At 45.3% G+C, this 18,486-nt stretch overlaps 1 protein-coding gene and 1 pseudogene across 1 annotated transcript in view; one reads left to right on the forward strand and one right to left on the reverse strand.

The window, feature by feature from the left end:
• Positions 1-7,270: 7,270 nt before the first annotated feature.
• LOC127214775 (60S ribosomal protein L37-like) lies at positions 7,271-7,619 on the reverse strand (annotated as a pseudogene).
• A 3,332-nt stretch (positions 7,620-10,951) lies between these two features.
• Positions 10,952-18,486, forward strand: part of Ttll6 (tubulin tyrosine ligase like 6) — a 39,511-nt gene continuing 31,976 nt past the window's right edge. The window contains exon 1 of the mRNA XM_051207617.1: positions 10,952-11,115. The gene's annotated coding sequence lies outside the window, so the exon portion shown is untranslated. The remainder of the gene's footprint in view (positions 11,116-18,486) is intronic.

An 18,486-nucleotide genomic window follows, 5' to 3' on the forward strand; every position in this document is an offset into this window, starting at 1 on the left:
CACATAGGATTAAACAGGGGTGGGGGTGTGCTGCCGGGAAAGGAGAAATGGGTTGTGGCTTGAGATCAGGGATTGAAGAAACTAGCACTGACTGACCTTGACAGTAGGCTGGGTCATATGTTAATGGCAGGGTCACAAGTTCCTCTTACCAGAAGTAAGAATGACTCCCTTTTTAGCATGAAGGCACTTTCTTCAAGCCCTTGAGGGAATGGGGGTGTTTGTCTAACTGTCTGACCTTGGGAATAGGACTTTCTCTTGGTGGATCAGATAATCCATTATAGAATATTGCAGTTTTGTAAATATGGCTTAGTTTATCCAAATAGCTAAAGCTTAAAGTGAGTAAAGATGAAGCTAAACAAATATTTCTGTGAACATGAGTAGACCTTAGGAACTTATGAATCTTTATTACTAAATAGACCTTACTTATCAAGCATATATGACTCTTCTAAATTTTCTATCAGCTTGGTGTTAACTTGTATGGGAGTATTCAGAATTTAACACACTATATGGTTCTACAGTGTCAGGGATTTTTTTTTTTTCCAAAGAATTATTTTGTTTAGAGAGGCTGTCATTTTATACATTCTCATTCTTCAAAGCCCAAATAAATTTTCTCAAAGAAAAAGGCATAAAGAAACTCCCATGCCGGGTGGTGGTGGCACATGCCTTTAATCCCAGCACTCTGGAGGCTGAGGCAGGCAGATCTCTGTGAGTTCCAAGACCAGCCTGGTCTACAAGAGTTAGTTCCAGGACAACCTCCAAAGCCACAAAGAAACCCTGTCTCAGAAAACAAGAACAAAACAAAACAAAAGTCCCACAACACATAATGAGAATCCTTAAAAAACGAAAGTTTTAGGGTAGAAGCTTCACCCCAGTCCCTGGCAACCATACACCCAAAGAGTCTGGGATGTTCTGGTGGGAGTTCCACCCAAGCTCCCTCCCCTATCTCTCTCCAAACTCTGCTACATCTCAGAAAGCCTGACAAATGATGAGCCCTCCCCCAGAGATACTCAAGACCGCTCCCACAAGGTATTTAAACTGCCCCCCCCCAAATACACTGGCTTTCTGGTCTCTGTCTCCTCTCTGGGGGCCTGGAAGACCATCTAGGAGCATTGTATCCATTAAATGTGGGCTTTTTCTAATTTGATTTGGTATGATTTGGGTTGCTGCATTGGCAGAGAGGCTTATGGGGTGCAGAAACTTTTCAGAAAGTAGAAAAATGCTGGAGAATTGTGCTCTAAAAAGTTGAAATGCTGGAACTTGGTCAACGCTCTCCATGCAGTTCCTGCCACAACTCTTTAGCTCCTTTGTTGTGCTTTTGAGACAGGACCTCTTTTAGGCTAGCCTTGTAATAGACACGTAGGCAAGGTTGGCCTTGTAGTCCAGATCCCCTCAAGTCCTGAGACTATGAGCTCCTGCTGTCACTTCCCCACTCAGCCTGTTGGGTGTCAGTCCTCACTTGTCTTTATGGTAGTCACGGATGGAATAGATTCTCTCCCCTTCAGTCTGGACTAAAGTCTTCTTAACCATTATTAATTACGGTATCTCACTGTGATCCTATCTTAGTATGGCCTTGAACTCAAGGGGGTCCTCCTGCCTCAGCCTCTCAAGTGCAATATTACATGTATGAACCACCATGATGGCTGCTACTTTTTTTTAATTACCCAGAAGATACTAAGTGCATGCTGCCTATGGAAGGTTAAGTTTAGAAGTGTCCCTTCTCAAAGGTGATCCCACAGTTGAATCTGGAAGAAAAGGTTCCAGGACATTTACACTTTTGAAGCAGTCTTAGATTCCAGACTGGGGGGAAAAAACATCCTGATTCTGTCTTCTTGGATGCTCTCCTGCATGTTCTCTTAAGGCCTTCTCTAAAATCAGGAAGTCGGGTTGGTAAAAGGTCCCTGTAGAAGAATTGCTTGGGGCACAATCCTAGGAACTTGAATTCTATCCTGAAGCCTGAGCAGAGGTAGAAGGAAGAAAACTAAGACCGAAAAGTAGTATATTGACCCACATGTGTGCAGTGACATGGATGCTAGCTAGGTAGAGAGAGACCAAGAAAAAAGGGCAAAGAAGACTTGCCAGTCAAGATCATACATGTCTGTAATTTCAACACTAGGGAAACAGGATCTTTGAAAGTTTGAGGTAGCCTGGACTACATAGTGAGTTCTGGACCAGCCAGAATTACATAGGGAAGACCTTGCTTCAAAACAAAGACAGAAGCAAAGCAGGAGGCTGGAGAGATGGCTCAGCACTTGAGTACTTGCTGGGAATCTGGGTTTGATTCCCAGCACTCACATGGTCTTGTATCTCCATTTCTGCTGGATGTCTTTTTCTTACTTCCTGGACTTCCTCGTTTGACCTCCTTGATGACCAGACATGCAAATAGCGCATAGACAATATACATAGGCAAAACACACACAAATAAAAGAATAGGTTTGGGGGCTGGGTGGTGGTGGTGCAAGCCTTTAATCCCAGCACTCGGGAGGCAGAGACAGGCGGATCTCTGTGAGTTCGAGAGACCAACCTGGTTTACAAGAGCTAGTTGCAGGAAAGCCTCTAAAACCACAGAGAAACCCTGTCTCGAAAAACAAAAAACAAAAAAATAGGTTTGATTCACGTTCCTTTTCTTTTTTGCCATATCTCAGGTGACTCTGTCTTGGAACCCTCATCAGAGGCAGTGAGGGAATGAAGAAAGGACAGATGCACAGACCATGAGCAGAAAAGCTGCAGTCAGATGGTTGAGTGAATTCTGATGAATCCCACCAGTAACTAACAACTCAGCACAGAGGCAGGAGTTAGCTAGTCTATGAAGGTTATCAGTAAGCAGTCTCAGGCTGTAAACATCTAGCAGGAAGAAGCTGTAGTTGCTCGTTTTTGTATACCCTGATCAATCTTTCTCACTTGGATACCCAGGAAGCCTTTGCCATCACTCTGAACCTGGAGAAGAGGAGGCTTGGCCACACACATAGGCATCAGGATCTTTGGTATAGCAATGCCCATGTTAACATACACATTCAATCAAGACTACTTGTTTAGGGATTCCTCTGCTCCTGTGTGTGTGTGTGTATTTTGTGGGGGTGGCAATGGAGCATGTGCACATGAGTATAGGTGCTCATGTAGGTCAGAGGAGGCATCAGATACCCTGGAACTGGAGCAACACAGTAGTAAGCCACATGTTGTAGGTGTTAGAAGAACTTGGGTCTTCTGCAAGAGAATATGTGCCCTTAACTGTTCATCCATCTCTTCAGCCCCTCACTTTATTTTTCATATATAAAGACCCTATGTGACAGTTGCAGCTGGGGACTAGGTCCTCTTCACAGGGGCTCTTCTGTGGGTTTTCATATCATGGTTGGTGAGTTTCCAATGGGGAAACTTAGTAATCAGTTTCTTTACACAGGTCAGGAGTCAGATAACTGTAGGTCTTGGAGTTGGCATCAAAGGTGGCCTTGGTGAAGTTGCCCAGGATGACAGGGTAGCCTGGGCAGTGATCTGTCACCTTGCATGGGACAGCATGGGGCTTCCCAATGGTGTTCCCCTAATAGCCTTTCCATATTAAAACAATGGAAAGTTTAACAAGATGATGGGCCCTAGGATGGTCAGTGGCTACCTCCTTGGAGCACTTAATACCCAAACAAATGTGACTATTTTAGTTTCCACTAGTGACAAAAACCTTGAACCTGGTCCACTAGCCAGGTCTGCTTCTATACTGAGATGATTTCTCAAAATTTCAACCTTAAGGTATGCAACCCAGAAAAAAAAAGTCAGTAATTTCAGGCTTCTTGATGGCAAGGAGAGCAGGTGGATCTCTTCTGGGGACTTGATCCTTTATGTCCTTGACAGGCGGCCCAGCTTGGTGACATGGATGCCTTTAAGGATGCCTCCCACCTCAGCCTAAACCTGGGGCCCCTGGCCATGGTGAATCTCCAAATGCACCAGGGTTATCTACTATTTGTTGTTTTTCTAAAGAAGCCTTGGACAACTTTGTGGAATTGGTTCTTTGCTTTCCCTTTGTATGGGGTTCTGGAGTTCAAAACCAGGTCCTCAGGCTTATGTATCCAGCACCTTTACCAGATGGACAATCTTGCTAGCTCAGAGAAGATTAATTTTTATGTAATATAAATTGAAGTGGCCACTGTCTTGGCTAGTACACATGACTGTGTCTGGGCAAAGCAGATATGGACCCTGGAAGGAGCAGGAGCAAGAGGCAAGCCTGGGAACATCCTTGCTAATGCTAGTTACCTTGTAGCAATTGCTCCTTTACCTCTACCATTACTCCATTCTTGCTCAGCCTGACCCTTCCCGTTGGAAGACCTTGGGAAAAGAGGGTGGGGAGAAACTTTTCTCCCTACATTTAGTTTCCTGTCTGTGGAATTACATAGGCTTCTCAGGGTACAGATCGTTTCTATGCCTGGGTTCAAGAAAGAAGGGGACTGAATGAATAATCAATGAGAAGAAAGAGATTGCTGATTCCACTGAGATATCACTGGTTTTGTGTGTTTGGTTGGTTTGGTTTGGTTTTTTGAGACAGGGTTTTCTCTGTGTAGCCCTGGCTGTCCTGGAACTCACTCTGTAGACCAGGCTGGCCTCAAACTCATACAGATCAGCCTGCCTCTGCCTCCCCACTACTGGAACTAAAGGCTTGCACCACACACCTGGCTAATACCACTGGTTTTTAACCTACATATGGGCCGAACATGATATTTTATAAACTGGTAACTTTAAAACTTGGGATAGTTACATTTTTTATTAAATAAACCAGAGATGTTGTAGATCACACCAGCTATTCCAGAACTTGGGAGCTTGAGGTAAAAGAATAAAAGTACAGGGTAGTCCTCAGTTACATAACTAGTTTGAGGCCAGCCTGGGCTCTATGAAATCCTACACCCTGCCTCACCCCCCCCCATAATTATTGGGTTTAATTCCCAGCTCTGGGGGGGGGGGAGAAAGGGATGCTTGTAGCTCGTGCTTCTAATCACAGTACTTCGGAGGCTTAGAAGGACTGCCATACGTGTGAGACCACCGTGGACTACACAGCAAGGCCTTGTCTCAAAAAGGCAAAAGAAAAAATTATGCCAATTATGTCCCTTGTGCTGTGGGTGCTTCTATGGAACTCGTTTCTTTGTTTCAAAGAACCTTTCACACCAAGAAAAGAATGCCTGTGGGGTGGTGGTGGCCCTTGGGGCATGTCGGTGGTCTTATTGGAGGAAATATGTTACTGGAAGCAGGCTTTGAGAGCTTAAAGACTCACACCTTTTCTAGTCCCTTCTCTCTGCTTCCTGCTTGCGCTACAAGATGGGAGCTCTCAGCAGTTGCAACCATGCCTACTGCCTCCATTCCACTCTGTGGTCATGAACTCTCTATAACTGTAGCTCTTTCTCCTTTGAATCTCCTTAGTCATGATGTTTTATCACAGCAACTGAAAAGAAACTAATACGTAAGAGCTCAGGACCAAGTAGCTAAGAGGAGAAAACCTGTGTCATAGCTTTCCACCACCACAGCCCACCTTACTCGTTCAGGTAGGGCCTATTGCTGAATCTGAAGCTAAGCAATCAGATAAGTCTAGCTAACCAGCAAGCTCCAGAGACTCTCCTATCTCTACTGCTCCAGGGTCAGAATGATAGATACATACTAAAGCCTGGCTTTTTTTTTTTTTTTTTTTTTTTTTTTTTGTCCATGAGTACAGGGGATCTGAGCTTCTGTTTGTGCTACAGGAACTTTATGGACTGAGAAATTGTCCCAGCCCATTTTATATGTAAGGCCCTGCATAGACCCCCAGGCACCTTGAGCAAGCCTGAAGCTGTTGGCCGGAACTCCTTGCCCCAGAGCTGTTATTGGTACTCTTCCTCTTTTGGTAAAACACACCTCGTGGGGAGGGGCTAAGCCTGAAAATCCTGTTATTTTCCTCTGTGCTGTAAATCAGTATTTAAGCCCATTCCATCCCCCTCAGTAAACGGCATTCCGAATTTAGCATTTGGACATTGCCATTGAACGAATGACCTTATCTCTTTATTTCAATCTCTAGGCTTTTGTCCGATTCATGGAATAGATTGTAGCGCGGGCACTGCAGTATACATTTCTACAACTTCCCCACAGGAATTACAGACTTGAAAAATACATCTGTGATAGGCAAAATTTCACCTCCTCAGCACCCTTTGCCTCTTCCCCACCGCCTACCTTGAATCCATCTTTGGCTTTATTTTGGCCATACCAGAAAGAAAACGTTAGCAGGATGAGCACTGATATGAGGATCAGAATAAAGATTATTGTTGTTGTTTTTCCTTCTAATTAACTCCTTGAAAGGATTCCAAGCCTGGGAAAGAACCTGCATGTCAGTTGCTGAGCAAAAGAAACTTCTGGGGTTCTGTATTGTTTCACTGTATTTATTGAGTCAGGTGGTGCCTTAGGAACAAAAGCAACAGTAAAACTAACATGCTGGGGCCTGGGCCTTGTTCTCTCTCTCTCTCTCTCTCTCTCTCTCTCTCTCTCTCTCTCTCTCCCACACATACACACACACACACACACACACACACACACTGGTGGCTTATGGCTTATTTGGAGTTCTCAGGTGGGGACCCAGTTCAAATATTTTGACAGCTGGAAAGGCCCTCAACACTCTGCTTCAACCTCTCACACCTAGGCCTAAAAAGTCCTGTACCAAATGAGTTATTTTTTCTTTGTTTGTCTCTTTCTTTTGAGACAGTGTCTTAGTATCCAGCCAGGCTTTGAACTAGGCATAGAGCTGTGGATGACTTTGAATTTCTGATTCCTCTGCTTCTTCTTACTGAGTGCTGTGATTATAGGATGTGCCAAAATACTCTGTTTAAGAGGTGCTGGAGAATTGAACCCAGGGCTTCATGTTTGCTTGGCAAGCTCTCTACTAATTAAGCTACTTTTCCAGCCCTCCTTTTCTTCCTCCATCTTCTCTTCCACTCCCTTCTCTTCCTTTATTTCATTTCCCACTTCCTGCTTTATTTATTGATTTATTAATGAATTTTTGCATTATTCTTCAGGAGAGATGCCATGCAAGCAATCTACTACATGCAGTCAAATTTCCCACATTTGGGGAACCCACAGAGGACAGTCCATCTGGAGTGCATTGGATAAACCTATTTTTTGAGACAGGGTTTCTCTCTGTGATTCAATCTGGCCTAGAACTCACTCTGCAGCCCAGGGTGGCCTCAAACTTTCAACACGCCTGCCTCTAAATTCTGAGTGCTGGGAGTACAGGTACATAAAAACCACATCTGTTCTGTTTCGTTTTGTGTTTTTTTTTTTTTTTTTTTTTCCGAAACCAGAACATTTATTTTATGACTGACTGAAATCCTTAAGATGAACTGGATGCTGCAGCAGCTGCCCTCTTGGGTTTAGGTGTTGTCCCTTCACGGAATCCATGTCTGAATCTTCGATTGACAATCTTAAGGTGCCTCATACGCCCAGTCCCGGTAGTGTTTCGCCTCTTAGCCTTGGCACTCCAGTCATACTTTCTCTTGCACTTGGCAGGGTAGCCACATTTGCCACAGGTGGACTTCTGAAGGTGGTAGGCCTTGGAGCCACAGTGGTGGAAAAAAACGTGTGCGTGTCTTATTGCAACGCTTTCCAAAGGATGATGTTCCTTTCGTCATCTTGCTTCTGCTGCCGAGGCCAAAGAGACCGGAAGAGCTCGTTTTGTGTTTTATATTTTTTGTTTTTGAATCAGGGGTTGTTCTTTGTTGCCTAGGCTGGCCTAGAATTTTCTACATGATCCAGGCTATTGGATTCTACTTCACCTAGCTCTATGACACTACACCCCACTGGTTCTCCAGTCTCTGGTGTCTGGCCTGTGGGCATGCCTGATTGCTGCAGCCTGGCCTTCCTTGGCCTACAGTTGTGGCAGCACTACTGCTCACCTTGCTTGTTCCCATCGTCACCCCGAAAGCACGGCCTCCCCAGACACTGGCCTATTAGCTCCCACTGCAGCCAGTTCTCTCATAAATAACAGGTTGTCAGGTTTTTTTTTTTTTTTTTAATGGAACCCTCTGCAAACCATAAATCTTCAATGTTCCTTCCAGTATCCTCTCCTTCATTTCCATAACAATAGGGCTCCAGAGGGACCGGGTGGGGGTGGGATGTCAGGGAAACTGAAACCTAGGCCCAGCAGAACAGATTGGTGAAATACTGGGAAAATAAAGATGGCTGGGGGAGGAGAACAGAGCTGCGGCAGTTGGTCTTAGGGAAACATCTGCTGGGTGGCCAGTTGACGATGGTCGTTTAGGCCCTTCAGGCACCAGAGAGGAGGCAGGGAAGAGAGAAGGCGGGTGTGGATAGTATATAGAGGTTTCTGGAAGAGTAGCAGATGGCTGTTGGTTCCACCTTGGTTTCTCTATTCACTCCAGGATGAACTGAAACCTCCGGCCACAGACTGCCTTTGTCCTCAGGGCTGAGTTATCCTTGCCTCTAGCTGTCAGTCTGCCTGTTAGGACAGCGGGTGAGAAGCAAATTTCCAACCTAGGTTACTACCTCAGCAGACTAGCTCTCCATAGGGGGGAGGGGATGGAAGTTTATTTGTAGTCACTGTTGACAACCCCCAGTAGCCCTTCTCCAGGCTTAGAGACCGAACCCAGGACCCTGTGTGTACTGGACCAGCTACCAGTAAGCTACACCCCCAACACAACACTCTCTTTGGGGTACCCTAGAAGAAACCCCCTCTCAGGTTTATGGTGGCTGCTTTATTCAGATAAGGGAAATTCTGATACCGTTTCTTTGTGCACATAGTGTTCACTTTGAAATAATTTTATACTGTGTTAGCGGGGGTTCTGTTGTTGATTCTGACTTAATAAACTTAACTGCTCAGAACCTTTCTCCCCTGGGCAATGGCAGAAAGCAGCTTTTGGGGATAGAACTACAGTCGAATTTGGTAATTGTGCTGTGTGTGGTTTGAAAGGGAGCGAGGGAAAGGGAGTTGGGCCTCTACACATGACACTCATGGGCAAGGATTAAGAGTCAACATAAAGCAGATGAGGTCTACAGGACAGGGAGTTGAGATCTCTTGGGTTTCACTGGTGAGATGTTTTTGTTTTGTTTTGATTTTTAGCCCAGGTTGCCTCAGGTGTAAGATCCTGTTTCACTAAGCCTGGGATGACAGATGACTGATTTGTGCCATCACTCCTACCTTGGTGTCTCTCCCTTTCCCCCACTTTTGTCCATTATTACCTAACTCCAGGACACATCATGAGCATGATGTTCCCAGTAAACCTGCTAAAACCTGTAACGAGTCTTTCTCTGTACTGCCAGCTCCCAAATAGCAATTTGGAGCAGTATTGTCTGACAACTCCGCCTCTCTTCCTCCAGTCTCTCAGTACCCAGAAGTCCCACCTAATTTCTTCTTCCTAGCTATTGGGCATTCAGCTCTTGATTAAACCAGTGTACATCTTCACACAGTGTAAAGGAGTATTCCACAGCGAAGAACCCTGTGGGGAAAGTCTCCTGGATTAACTTGGACACTCTGCTCCTGTCTCTTTCTTTTTGCTTGCAGCTAAAGGCTTCTGTGTTCTCTTACTTATGCTCCCCCTCAGGCTGTGTGCAAAGGTTCTCAGCAGAAAGGATCCATTCACTGCCTTACTTCTTGAGCCTAAATCTCTACCAAAGGAATGGCCACATTTCATTGATGTCAAGTCAAGCACCAGAAAAATTAAGAATGAGAGGAAGGTGGAGTTTTGGAAGGAGGTGTAGTTGGCAGTGTTTGCTTAATATGTTCAAAGCCCTGGGATCAATCCCCAGCATGGCAAACAGCATGACTAAACCAGGCATAGTAATGCACACTTGTGATCCCAGATGTAGAGGCAAAAGCATCAGGTGATCCAGGCCAAAAAGCCTTGTCTAAAACAAAACCCCACCATCTAAAATCACAGTAGTAGCCGGGCAGTGATAGCTCACGCCTTTATTCCCAGCCTCGAAGGCAGAGGCAGGTGAATCTCTGTGAGTTTGAGGCCAGCCTGGTCTACAGAGTAAGTTCCAGGACAGCTAGGGCTGTTACACAGAAAAACCCTGTCTCGACACACCCCCTCAAACAAAAACAAAAAAAATACAAAACAAGCCCAACAACCCACAGTAGCTTCAAATCAACCCTTTGGTCTTTCAACAAATTCTGAATTAACACTTTTTTTTTTCTGCCTGTCTGCCTTTGCAGGCAGTTTGGCGGCATGTGGGAGTATAGGTTAAGACAGGAGGAAACAAAAAGACTGAATCCACGGGGGCTGGAGAGATGGCTCAGAGGTTAAGAGCACTGGTTACTCTTCCAAAGGTCCTGAGTTCAATTCCCAGCAATCACATGGTGGCTCAGAGCCATCTGTACTTGGGTCTGGTGCCCTCTCCTGGTGTTAGCAGACATGTAAGCAGAGCATTGTAAACACAATAAATAAATCTTAAAAAAAAAAAAGACTGAATCCAGTTATTACCAAGGTTCTCCACCATAAATACAACAAATGAGTCCCCTTCCTTCCTGCCCCCCCTTAAATCTCTTCAGTCGGACTTTCTTTCTTCCACTAGTTAGTTCCCACTAGTTAGTTCAGTGGAAACCGTGACCCCCGCCCTCCAATTCTGGAAGGAGATATGATTCACTAAGTCCGAGCGGTTCATTATTGGTTTGCAGCACTCATTTTATTGAGAAAGAAGCCCAAGACCCCCACAGTTACAAATATCCTGATAAAACTACTGATCTCGTCGAGCATCCAGCTTCTGGACTGGGATGAATACGGTCTCCAGAGAATCTAAATTTAAAGGAAGCCTGTCTTCCAGTTGACCTGAAGAGCAGCTGGATTGCGGTGTTCCGCCTGCCGGTGCGCAGGTGTATACCCCGCCTTGTAACGCCCAAACCCGAGGGTGGGGCGTACCCCCCCCCCCCCCGCAGTAGGCGCAGGCGGGGCGGGGCTAGGCGGAGACGAGCCGTAACCGCGCTCCCCGCGCTAGGCAGCGTCGCCCGAGCGTCCTCCGCGTCTCCAGGGACAACCTAGGCGCTACCCTCCGCGGGCGCCGCGACGGTTAATCAGATTCCCGACCGAGGGGGCATGGCCGCCTGCTGCAGGGGCCAATCGAAAGCCTGGGAGGCCCTATATGCAAATATGAGGGCCGGGCGGACCCGAGGTTAGGAGGGGTGAGGGTTGGGGTCGCAGTAGGGTGGTTGCGACCGATCATTGCCGCCCAGCCGGCGAGATCCGGGCAGTAGCAATCACGGGTAAGGAAACCGGGTGCTGGCCCTAAATCGCCACCTCCTAGTGTCTCCCTAAAGAACTGGCTCTACTCTTGGCCACCCCTCTTTGCCTTCCTCGGTGGCGTTCCACGATGCCAGCCTCTTACCCTCACGAACCCTAAGTACCACTTCTCTGTAGCTGGTACTAATAGTCATTTGCCGCCCTTCCTGGTTTTCCACAGCCATTGCCACCTGGGGGCAGTCCCTTAGATACCAACCATCTCAGGGACACTTGAGGAGCTCCTCATCACGCCCTCTAGTCGGGTCAGTCCGAGAAGCCTTCCAAAAAGACAGTTTTGTTTGTTCTATTTCATGCCTGGAATAGCCCTATGCCTCCATTCCCTTCATCAGCTTTTCAACTCTCTTTTGCCTTTCATTTTTCTTTCCTTTTTTCTTTTTTCTTTTTTTTTTTTTTTCGGCCCGTCCTGAATACTTTTCTAGCCTTGAGAAAGTTATCTAGAATTTGAACCATAGGGAAATAAATATATCCTTTACATTTGGGAACAAAATAGAGAACTAAATGTTAATTAACTATTGTTATGTGCCGGGGGCTCAAAAATTTTTATTTAATATTTCTATCAGTATTTTATCATCATCATTTTGGGGTGCTGGGGATCGAATCCAGGGACTTGGGCAAGTGCTTCAATACAGAACCTCTCCCCCATATCCTTACTTGGCAATATGGCATTTATTTTGAACCAAGTGCTGCTTGAAGAGCAGTAGGAATACTAGCTGGGTGTTCGAACGAGATGAATATTGTCCTTAATTTTTTTAGGAGGAAAGTGAGGAGTAAAGAGGCTGTTGCCCAGTGACACCACTGAATAAAACGAGAGTGCAAGGCATGGTTGTCACTCACCTGCTATCTCAGCCTCAGGTGACACTCAGGCTAGAGAATTTCAAACTTGGAGTAAGCCTAGGCTGCATAGCAAGACCCTGTGAAAAGGAAAAGCAAGAAAGGAAATAGAGATGGAATATGGATCTAGGTTTATCTTGGCCAATATTTTCCTGTCATGGAGGAGCTGGGTGGCTATGACCGTGGCCTGAAAACTGCATCTTCTAACATCACAAAATTCCTCAGTTTCTAGCAGAATAAACGGTAACATATGAGTGGGCAAGAATCTTATCATTCTCAATAAGTGTGGTATGGTCTGTTCTGGGCACTAGCTGGATTCCCTGGGCAGATCCAATGTAATATCTAGATCCTCCTCTGGGTTCTTTTTCTGAGAGTCCTGCTATGTTTCTCAGGCTAACCTCGAGCTTGTCATGTAGCCCTAACTCTGCTCAGCCCTCCTGCTGCCTCAACCTCTTGAGTCCTGGGCTCTCTCTCTCTCTCTCTTTCCTTCTATCTCTCATATACACACACACACACATTCCACTGTGCCTCCAACTATGAAGTTTTTACCCTCCTGGTGCTCTTGTATTCACCGAGAAAATAGAGAATAGTTAAGGAAATGATTACTCGATATTTGTGCCTTGTAAATCAAAGGCTGAACCAAAGCTAGATCCGGAGTGCTTTTTTTTTTTTTCCCTTTTGTTCATTGACTGTTTTCCCAGCAGCTGTCTACTGGGGACCCTCATAAGGATGCTTTTAGTAGGGAAATGACAAAAAGATAAAAAGGGAGGATGATGAGAAAGGAGAAGGAAGTCATGGACGTCCTTAGAGGAGAGCCCTCTGTATATGTTCCTACAGACTCAAAAAAAGTGGGCTTTGAAACACAGAGATAGAAGAGCTTTCCCAGTCACCCTTGTTAATCAACCCTCCAACTGTTCTTTCCTGCTGTTTATAAGACTCAGGCATTCTGTCTTGCAAAAGAAAGCACTAAAATTTTTTTTTGCCCTTTGGAACCATGCCAGGGGATGAAGAGTAGAAAATGTGCGTAACCCTTCAGAAGTAGAGGCCTGTGCGATGGGGCATGTCTGTGCTACTTCACTTAGGAGGTGGAAGATCAAGTCTAGACTTCCTGGGTTACATGGAACCCTCAGTCACAGAGCAAAGAACAAACACAAGCTTTCCCTCAAAAAATAAGAGAAAAACAACCTGGTTACCAACTGTTCTTCCAAACAACCTGCTGAGCCTTTGCCAGGGCCATGGCAGTACTCATTGCCTCCCCCTGGTGGCCACCATAGGGCTGTCTAACAAAGATCTAGTAGGTTATTCTTGACTTGGAAGATCAAATTCAAGTGGGTACTAACATGAGAGGAATCTTCAGTGTGGTAAGTATCCTATTTGGAAAGGTGAAGTGAACATTTTTATGTCATTAGGAGTCACTGAAGATGCTATTGCATGTGAATACAGTAATAACAACTTATGCTCTTTTGTTTGAGGGGGGTTATTTGCTATTGTTTTTTGTTTTGTTTTTGAGAGAGGGCCTCAACTTAGAATGCAGACCAGGCTGGCCTTGAACTCACAGAAATTCACTATCACTGCCTCCCAACTGCTGGGATTAAAGGTGTGCATCATCTTTCTTGAAACTTACAACCTAGGCTGGCCTGGAATTCTTGGTGACCTTCCTTTATCAGCCTTCCTCATGCTAGGACTCAAGGCACACACCACTATGCCTGTACTTGCCAAGGATCCTGGTCTATTTTGTTTGACTGATGTCCTTGCTAAAAGAAAGATAATGGGGGCCGGGCGGGGTGGGTGGGTGGGGTGACACTGGAATTTTGGTTCTGGCTTCCGTGACTTGGTCTCCAGCTACGGTCAGTTCCCTTAATCCAAAAGAGTGTTTGTATGTGCATGTACTTACCTGAGTGAATGCTGTTCTGAAAGCAAGTGGGTGGTTGAATTAGACATTCTTTTGTTTGTTTGTTTGATTTTCGAGACAAGGTTTCTCTATGTAGCTTTGGAGGCTATCTTGGAACTCATTCTGTAGACCAGGCTGACCTTGAACTCACAGAGATAAACCCACTTCTGCCTCCCAAGTGCTTGGGTTAAAGGTGTGCACCACCACGGATTAGACTTACTTCAAGTCTTTTCCTGATGTAACATTGAGGAATTTTTTGAGAGTTTAGCAAATATTTTGAATTCATTCCTGGGTTTGATCCTTGGCATCCCATAATCTGGGTGTGGTGGGACATGGAGACAGTAAGATTAGAAGTTTAAGGTCATTCCTGGCTGTTTAGCAAGCTTGAGGCCAACCTGGTCTACACGATTTTTTTCTGATACCAGAAATTTAGAATGGTTGGGGGTGTTATGGGGTATGAATTGATGTTAGACGACGTACCTAGCATTTTAAGGACCTGGGTTCAATACCTGTATAATAAAAATGAATGATTTTTTTTATTCAGCCCTGGGTGAAGCAGCTTTTGTTCTAAGTCAGAGTTGCTTGGGGATAAATAAATAAATAAATAAATAAATAAATAAATAAAGGGCACTAATGTAGGGTTCAGGAGCAGAGCGCCCACCCTTCATCCTGTGTAGGGTCTGGGCTCAATCCCCAGTACTACAAAAGGAAACAAAAGAAACAGACCCTCTGCTTACAGGCTAAAAACATGCAGGAACAAAACTAGTAAGTTCAATCACTGAGACAATTAGGTCAGGTACTGTGGCTCAGCTTATGATCCCAGCACTCAGCAGGATGAGGCAGGGCTTTGAGTACAAGGCTGCCTGCCCGTGGCTACATAGAGCTCCAGGCCTTATGACAAGACTGACACACTCACCCATGGTCAGGAAAGAAAAAGGAGTGGGGGGACAGTGATTCAAGAGGTAAAAGGATCTGGCCTTGATGACCTAAGTTTAATCTCTGAGATCCGCATGGTGGAAGGAAAGAACTGTTTCCAGTAAATTGTTCTTTGACCTCCACAACATATGCACACACCCGCACACACACGCACACAGACACACCTATACATGCACATAAAAATAAATAAAATTTCATTTACAAAAATGAGCCAAGTGTGGTAGGTCGTGCGAACCTGTAGTCCCAGCACTTGGGATACTGAAGCAGGAGGATCAAAACAAGTTACTGGCCAGCCAGGGCTACACAGCAAGACTTTGTCTCAAAAAACAATGTTAAATAAGGGACTGGGGAGATAGCTGCTGTGTGAGCTGGGGATGGAGTCTGTAATCCCAGCACTGATGGAAGGAGACAGGCAGATCTCAGGGGCTCGCTGGCCAGCCAGTAGAGCCAAAATAGCAAGCTGCAGGGTCAGTGAGAAATCCCATCTCAGAAAATGAAGTGGTGAGCCGTAGACATTGTCCTCTCATCTCTACACATACATGCATGGGCAAATGTCCCTGAACGAATGTACACACACGTGTACAAAAAAAAAAAATTAAATAAAAAAGGGTCAGTACTCTCAATGCTACTATAAACGCACAATACTATTTGTCACTTGGGTTCTGTGTCATAGACACTACAAGAGTATGAAAGAAGCTGGGCATTGGTGGTGTAGCACGCCTTTAATCCCAGCACTCGGGAGGCAGAGGCAGGTGGATCTCTGTGAGTTCGAGGCCAGCCTGGTCTGCAGAGTGAGTTCCAGGACAGGCTCCAAAGCAATACAGAGAAACCCTGTCTCAAAAAACAAAAACAAGAAAACAAAAGGATGTGAAAGAAATATTAAGGAGAGAGTCGCTCGCTGCTGCGCTTTAATTGTTGGCTGAAGGAATGTAGACTGACTTTGACAAAAGAAATAGAAATCTGTGTTTTATAAGAAATGTGCATTTTCTACTTGGCAAGTGCTCCTTCTGAGCAGCTGTAGCCACATTCTCCTGTGAGCCAGGGGGATGTTTCTGCAGGCTAGCTTTAAGGAGATGTTCTTTCTGGAGTGTTTGCAGAGAAGGCAGACGGATTCAGCCTTGGACATGAAACAGGATCCAGAGTATGAGGGGAGAGAAAGCAAGGGAAGGCGGCATGGTGGCACCAGCTGGTGGACAGGATCCGGGTTTGGGTCCCAGCATCGTGGTAGCTTAACATCCTTCTGTGACTTCAGTTCCAGAGGATCTGCTGCCCTCCTCTGGCCTTCTCAGGCACTGCACAGATGTGCCACACAGACAAACAGGTGCAAGCAAAACACTCATATGTATAGAATATGAAAATAAATAAATCTGAAGAAAGAAAGGAACCAAGACCAAAGCTGAACTAATCATATGTGGCAAGGGCTGTTGTTTGCCATCTTGCACCTCTTTCAGGTTCCATCTAGGTGGATCTTGTATCCTATGTAGCCTAGAGTACAGGACAGGTAGGATGGAGGCAAGAATGACCCACTCCTCTAAAAGTGCATGGGTTTGGTCTCTTGAGCTCTGTGCTGAGCCCCTGTCACACAAACAGAATTGGACTTTGTATATGTTTGCAACAGGGTCTTAATCTCATCACTGAGGGCACACAGGCCTGGAATCCATGGTTTTCGGCCCCACATTGCCTTTTTTTTTTTTTTTTTTTTTTTTTTTTTTTTTAATGCCATCTTGTTCTTCTCTTTGAGGCATACATGATTTACTCTTACCACCTGGGCAAGGCCCTAAAAAAGACAACTACAACCCACAGTTCCAGAGTACAAATTCGGGGTCAGTTTCTCCCCAAGTTAACATTAACCTTTAGGTAAACGAGCCACTCCTGTACAAGGGCTTGGTAAAGAGGAGCATTGTTGGAGGCCTGGGGAGTGGAACTGATCGTTTACCTGTGGGGAAGGGAGCAGCCCAAGGCCAAGACTTGATGTTCCCCAGTTCTCTCGAATGTTGCCAAGTTCACTGGGAACATTGACTCATATGGCTGCCGAAGCTTTCTCTGTCGTTTGTCCTGAGGGAGAAATCAGCACAACCAGTGTCCATTGCAGCGGCTCTGCCCCCCCCTTTCCCAGGGGCGGTGGTGAGCATTTACCCAGAGCATGTATTTGAAAATCCTTGGCAAAGCCACAGCAATATGTCACATGAAAGGTTATTGTTAAATTATTCATAGGCAGCCTTCATAGTTAAAACTCTACCCGTCAGCACCAGGTTAGGTTCAGGCAAAGGGCATGGAGGAGTATTAGGGTGCTGTGGCGTCAAAAGACACAGGGGTGTCGGTGTTGCCTAGAATTAGCAAGTTTGGATGGAAACGTGATATGATTCCTAAGAGATCAAGTGGCTCTGGTGAGACTGCTATAATTGCCTATTGCTGGAGGTAGTCGGCTGAAATTGTTAAAAATCCCTTGGGATGTAACATGGTGAACACACATACACACATATGCATGCACGCATACACACACACACACACACACACACACACACACACACACACACACACCAGAAGCTACATAATCTTTTGAGTCTTTTGTTCTTTTTGAGACAGGGTTTCTTTGTGGTTTTGGAGACTAGCTCTTGTAGACCAGGCTGGTCTCGAACTCACAGAGATCCACCTGCCTCTGCCTCCCGAGTGCTGGGATTAAAGATAAGCACCACCAATGCCCAGCTCTTTTGAGCCTTTTAATCCCTGAACATTGTCTTTTATTTTGAAGACAGAGTCTCCTGTAGTTCAGGCTGGCCTCTAACTAAATTCATTCAGCTCCTGATCCTCTTATGTCTACCTCCCAAGTGCTGGAAACCACAGGAACAAGGATTGCCCTCAAAAGCTGGGAGTGGGGGCACACACCTGTAAGTCTGGTATTTGGGGGGGCTGACACAGTGAGATCCTGTCCCAAATAAACAGACAAGAGACAAAACAATCCCCCAAAGAAGTAAAAGACCTTCTATACATGGAAATGTGTGTCTTGTTTTTCTTCTTTAAGAGATGGGGTCTCACCAGGCTCAATGATCCTCCTGCCTCAGCTTCCCTAGTAGCCTAACTCTGGCCACCATCCCCCGCTTGAAAATGTATTTTAGGCTATTTAGATAATATCAAAATTGGAAACAATTTAAATGTCCAATAATACAGCAAGGGTTGGTTTAATTTAGGCACATTTCTTCTATGGAATGTTTCCTAGCCGTTAAATATCAGGAACACGTTGGCCATCAGGATGGCTCGGGGTAAGTGTGTGTCACAAGAAACCTGACTACCTACATGAGTTTGATTCCAGAACCCACATAATAGGAGAGAACTGACTCCCACAAATTGTCCCCCAACACATATATAGACTTTAAAAAAAGAAAAAGAAAAAAAAATAAATGTACCTAGGGACATGCACATTTTCGCAACATAAGTGGGCCTTTGTGGTATGCTAGTAGATGGGCAGAAAGAAGCTATAAAAATGATTAATATGATATCAAAATAATTACAATCAGAAGTTGAGAATTAAGGAGAATTCATAGCCAAGGCAAAATTCCTTTGTTAGAGTAGGCAAGCCACAGGTGA

The sequence above is a fragment of the Phodopus roborovskii genome, unplaced genomic scaffold, assembly GCF_943737965.1.
Source record: "Phodopus roborovskii unplaced genomic scaffold, PHOROB, whole genome shotgun sequence".
Classification (NCBI taxonomy): domain Eukaryota; kingdom Metazoa; phylum Chordata; class Mammalia; order Rodentia; family Cricetidae; genus Phodopus; species Phodopus roborovskii.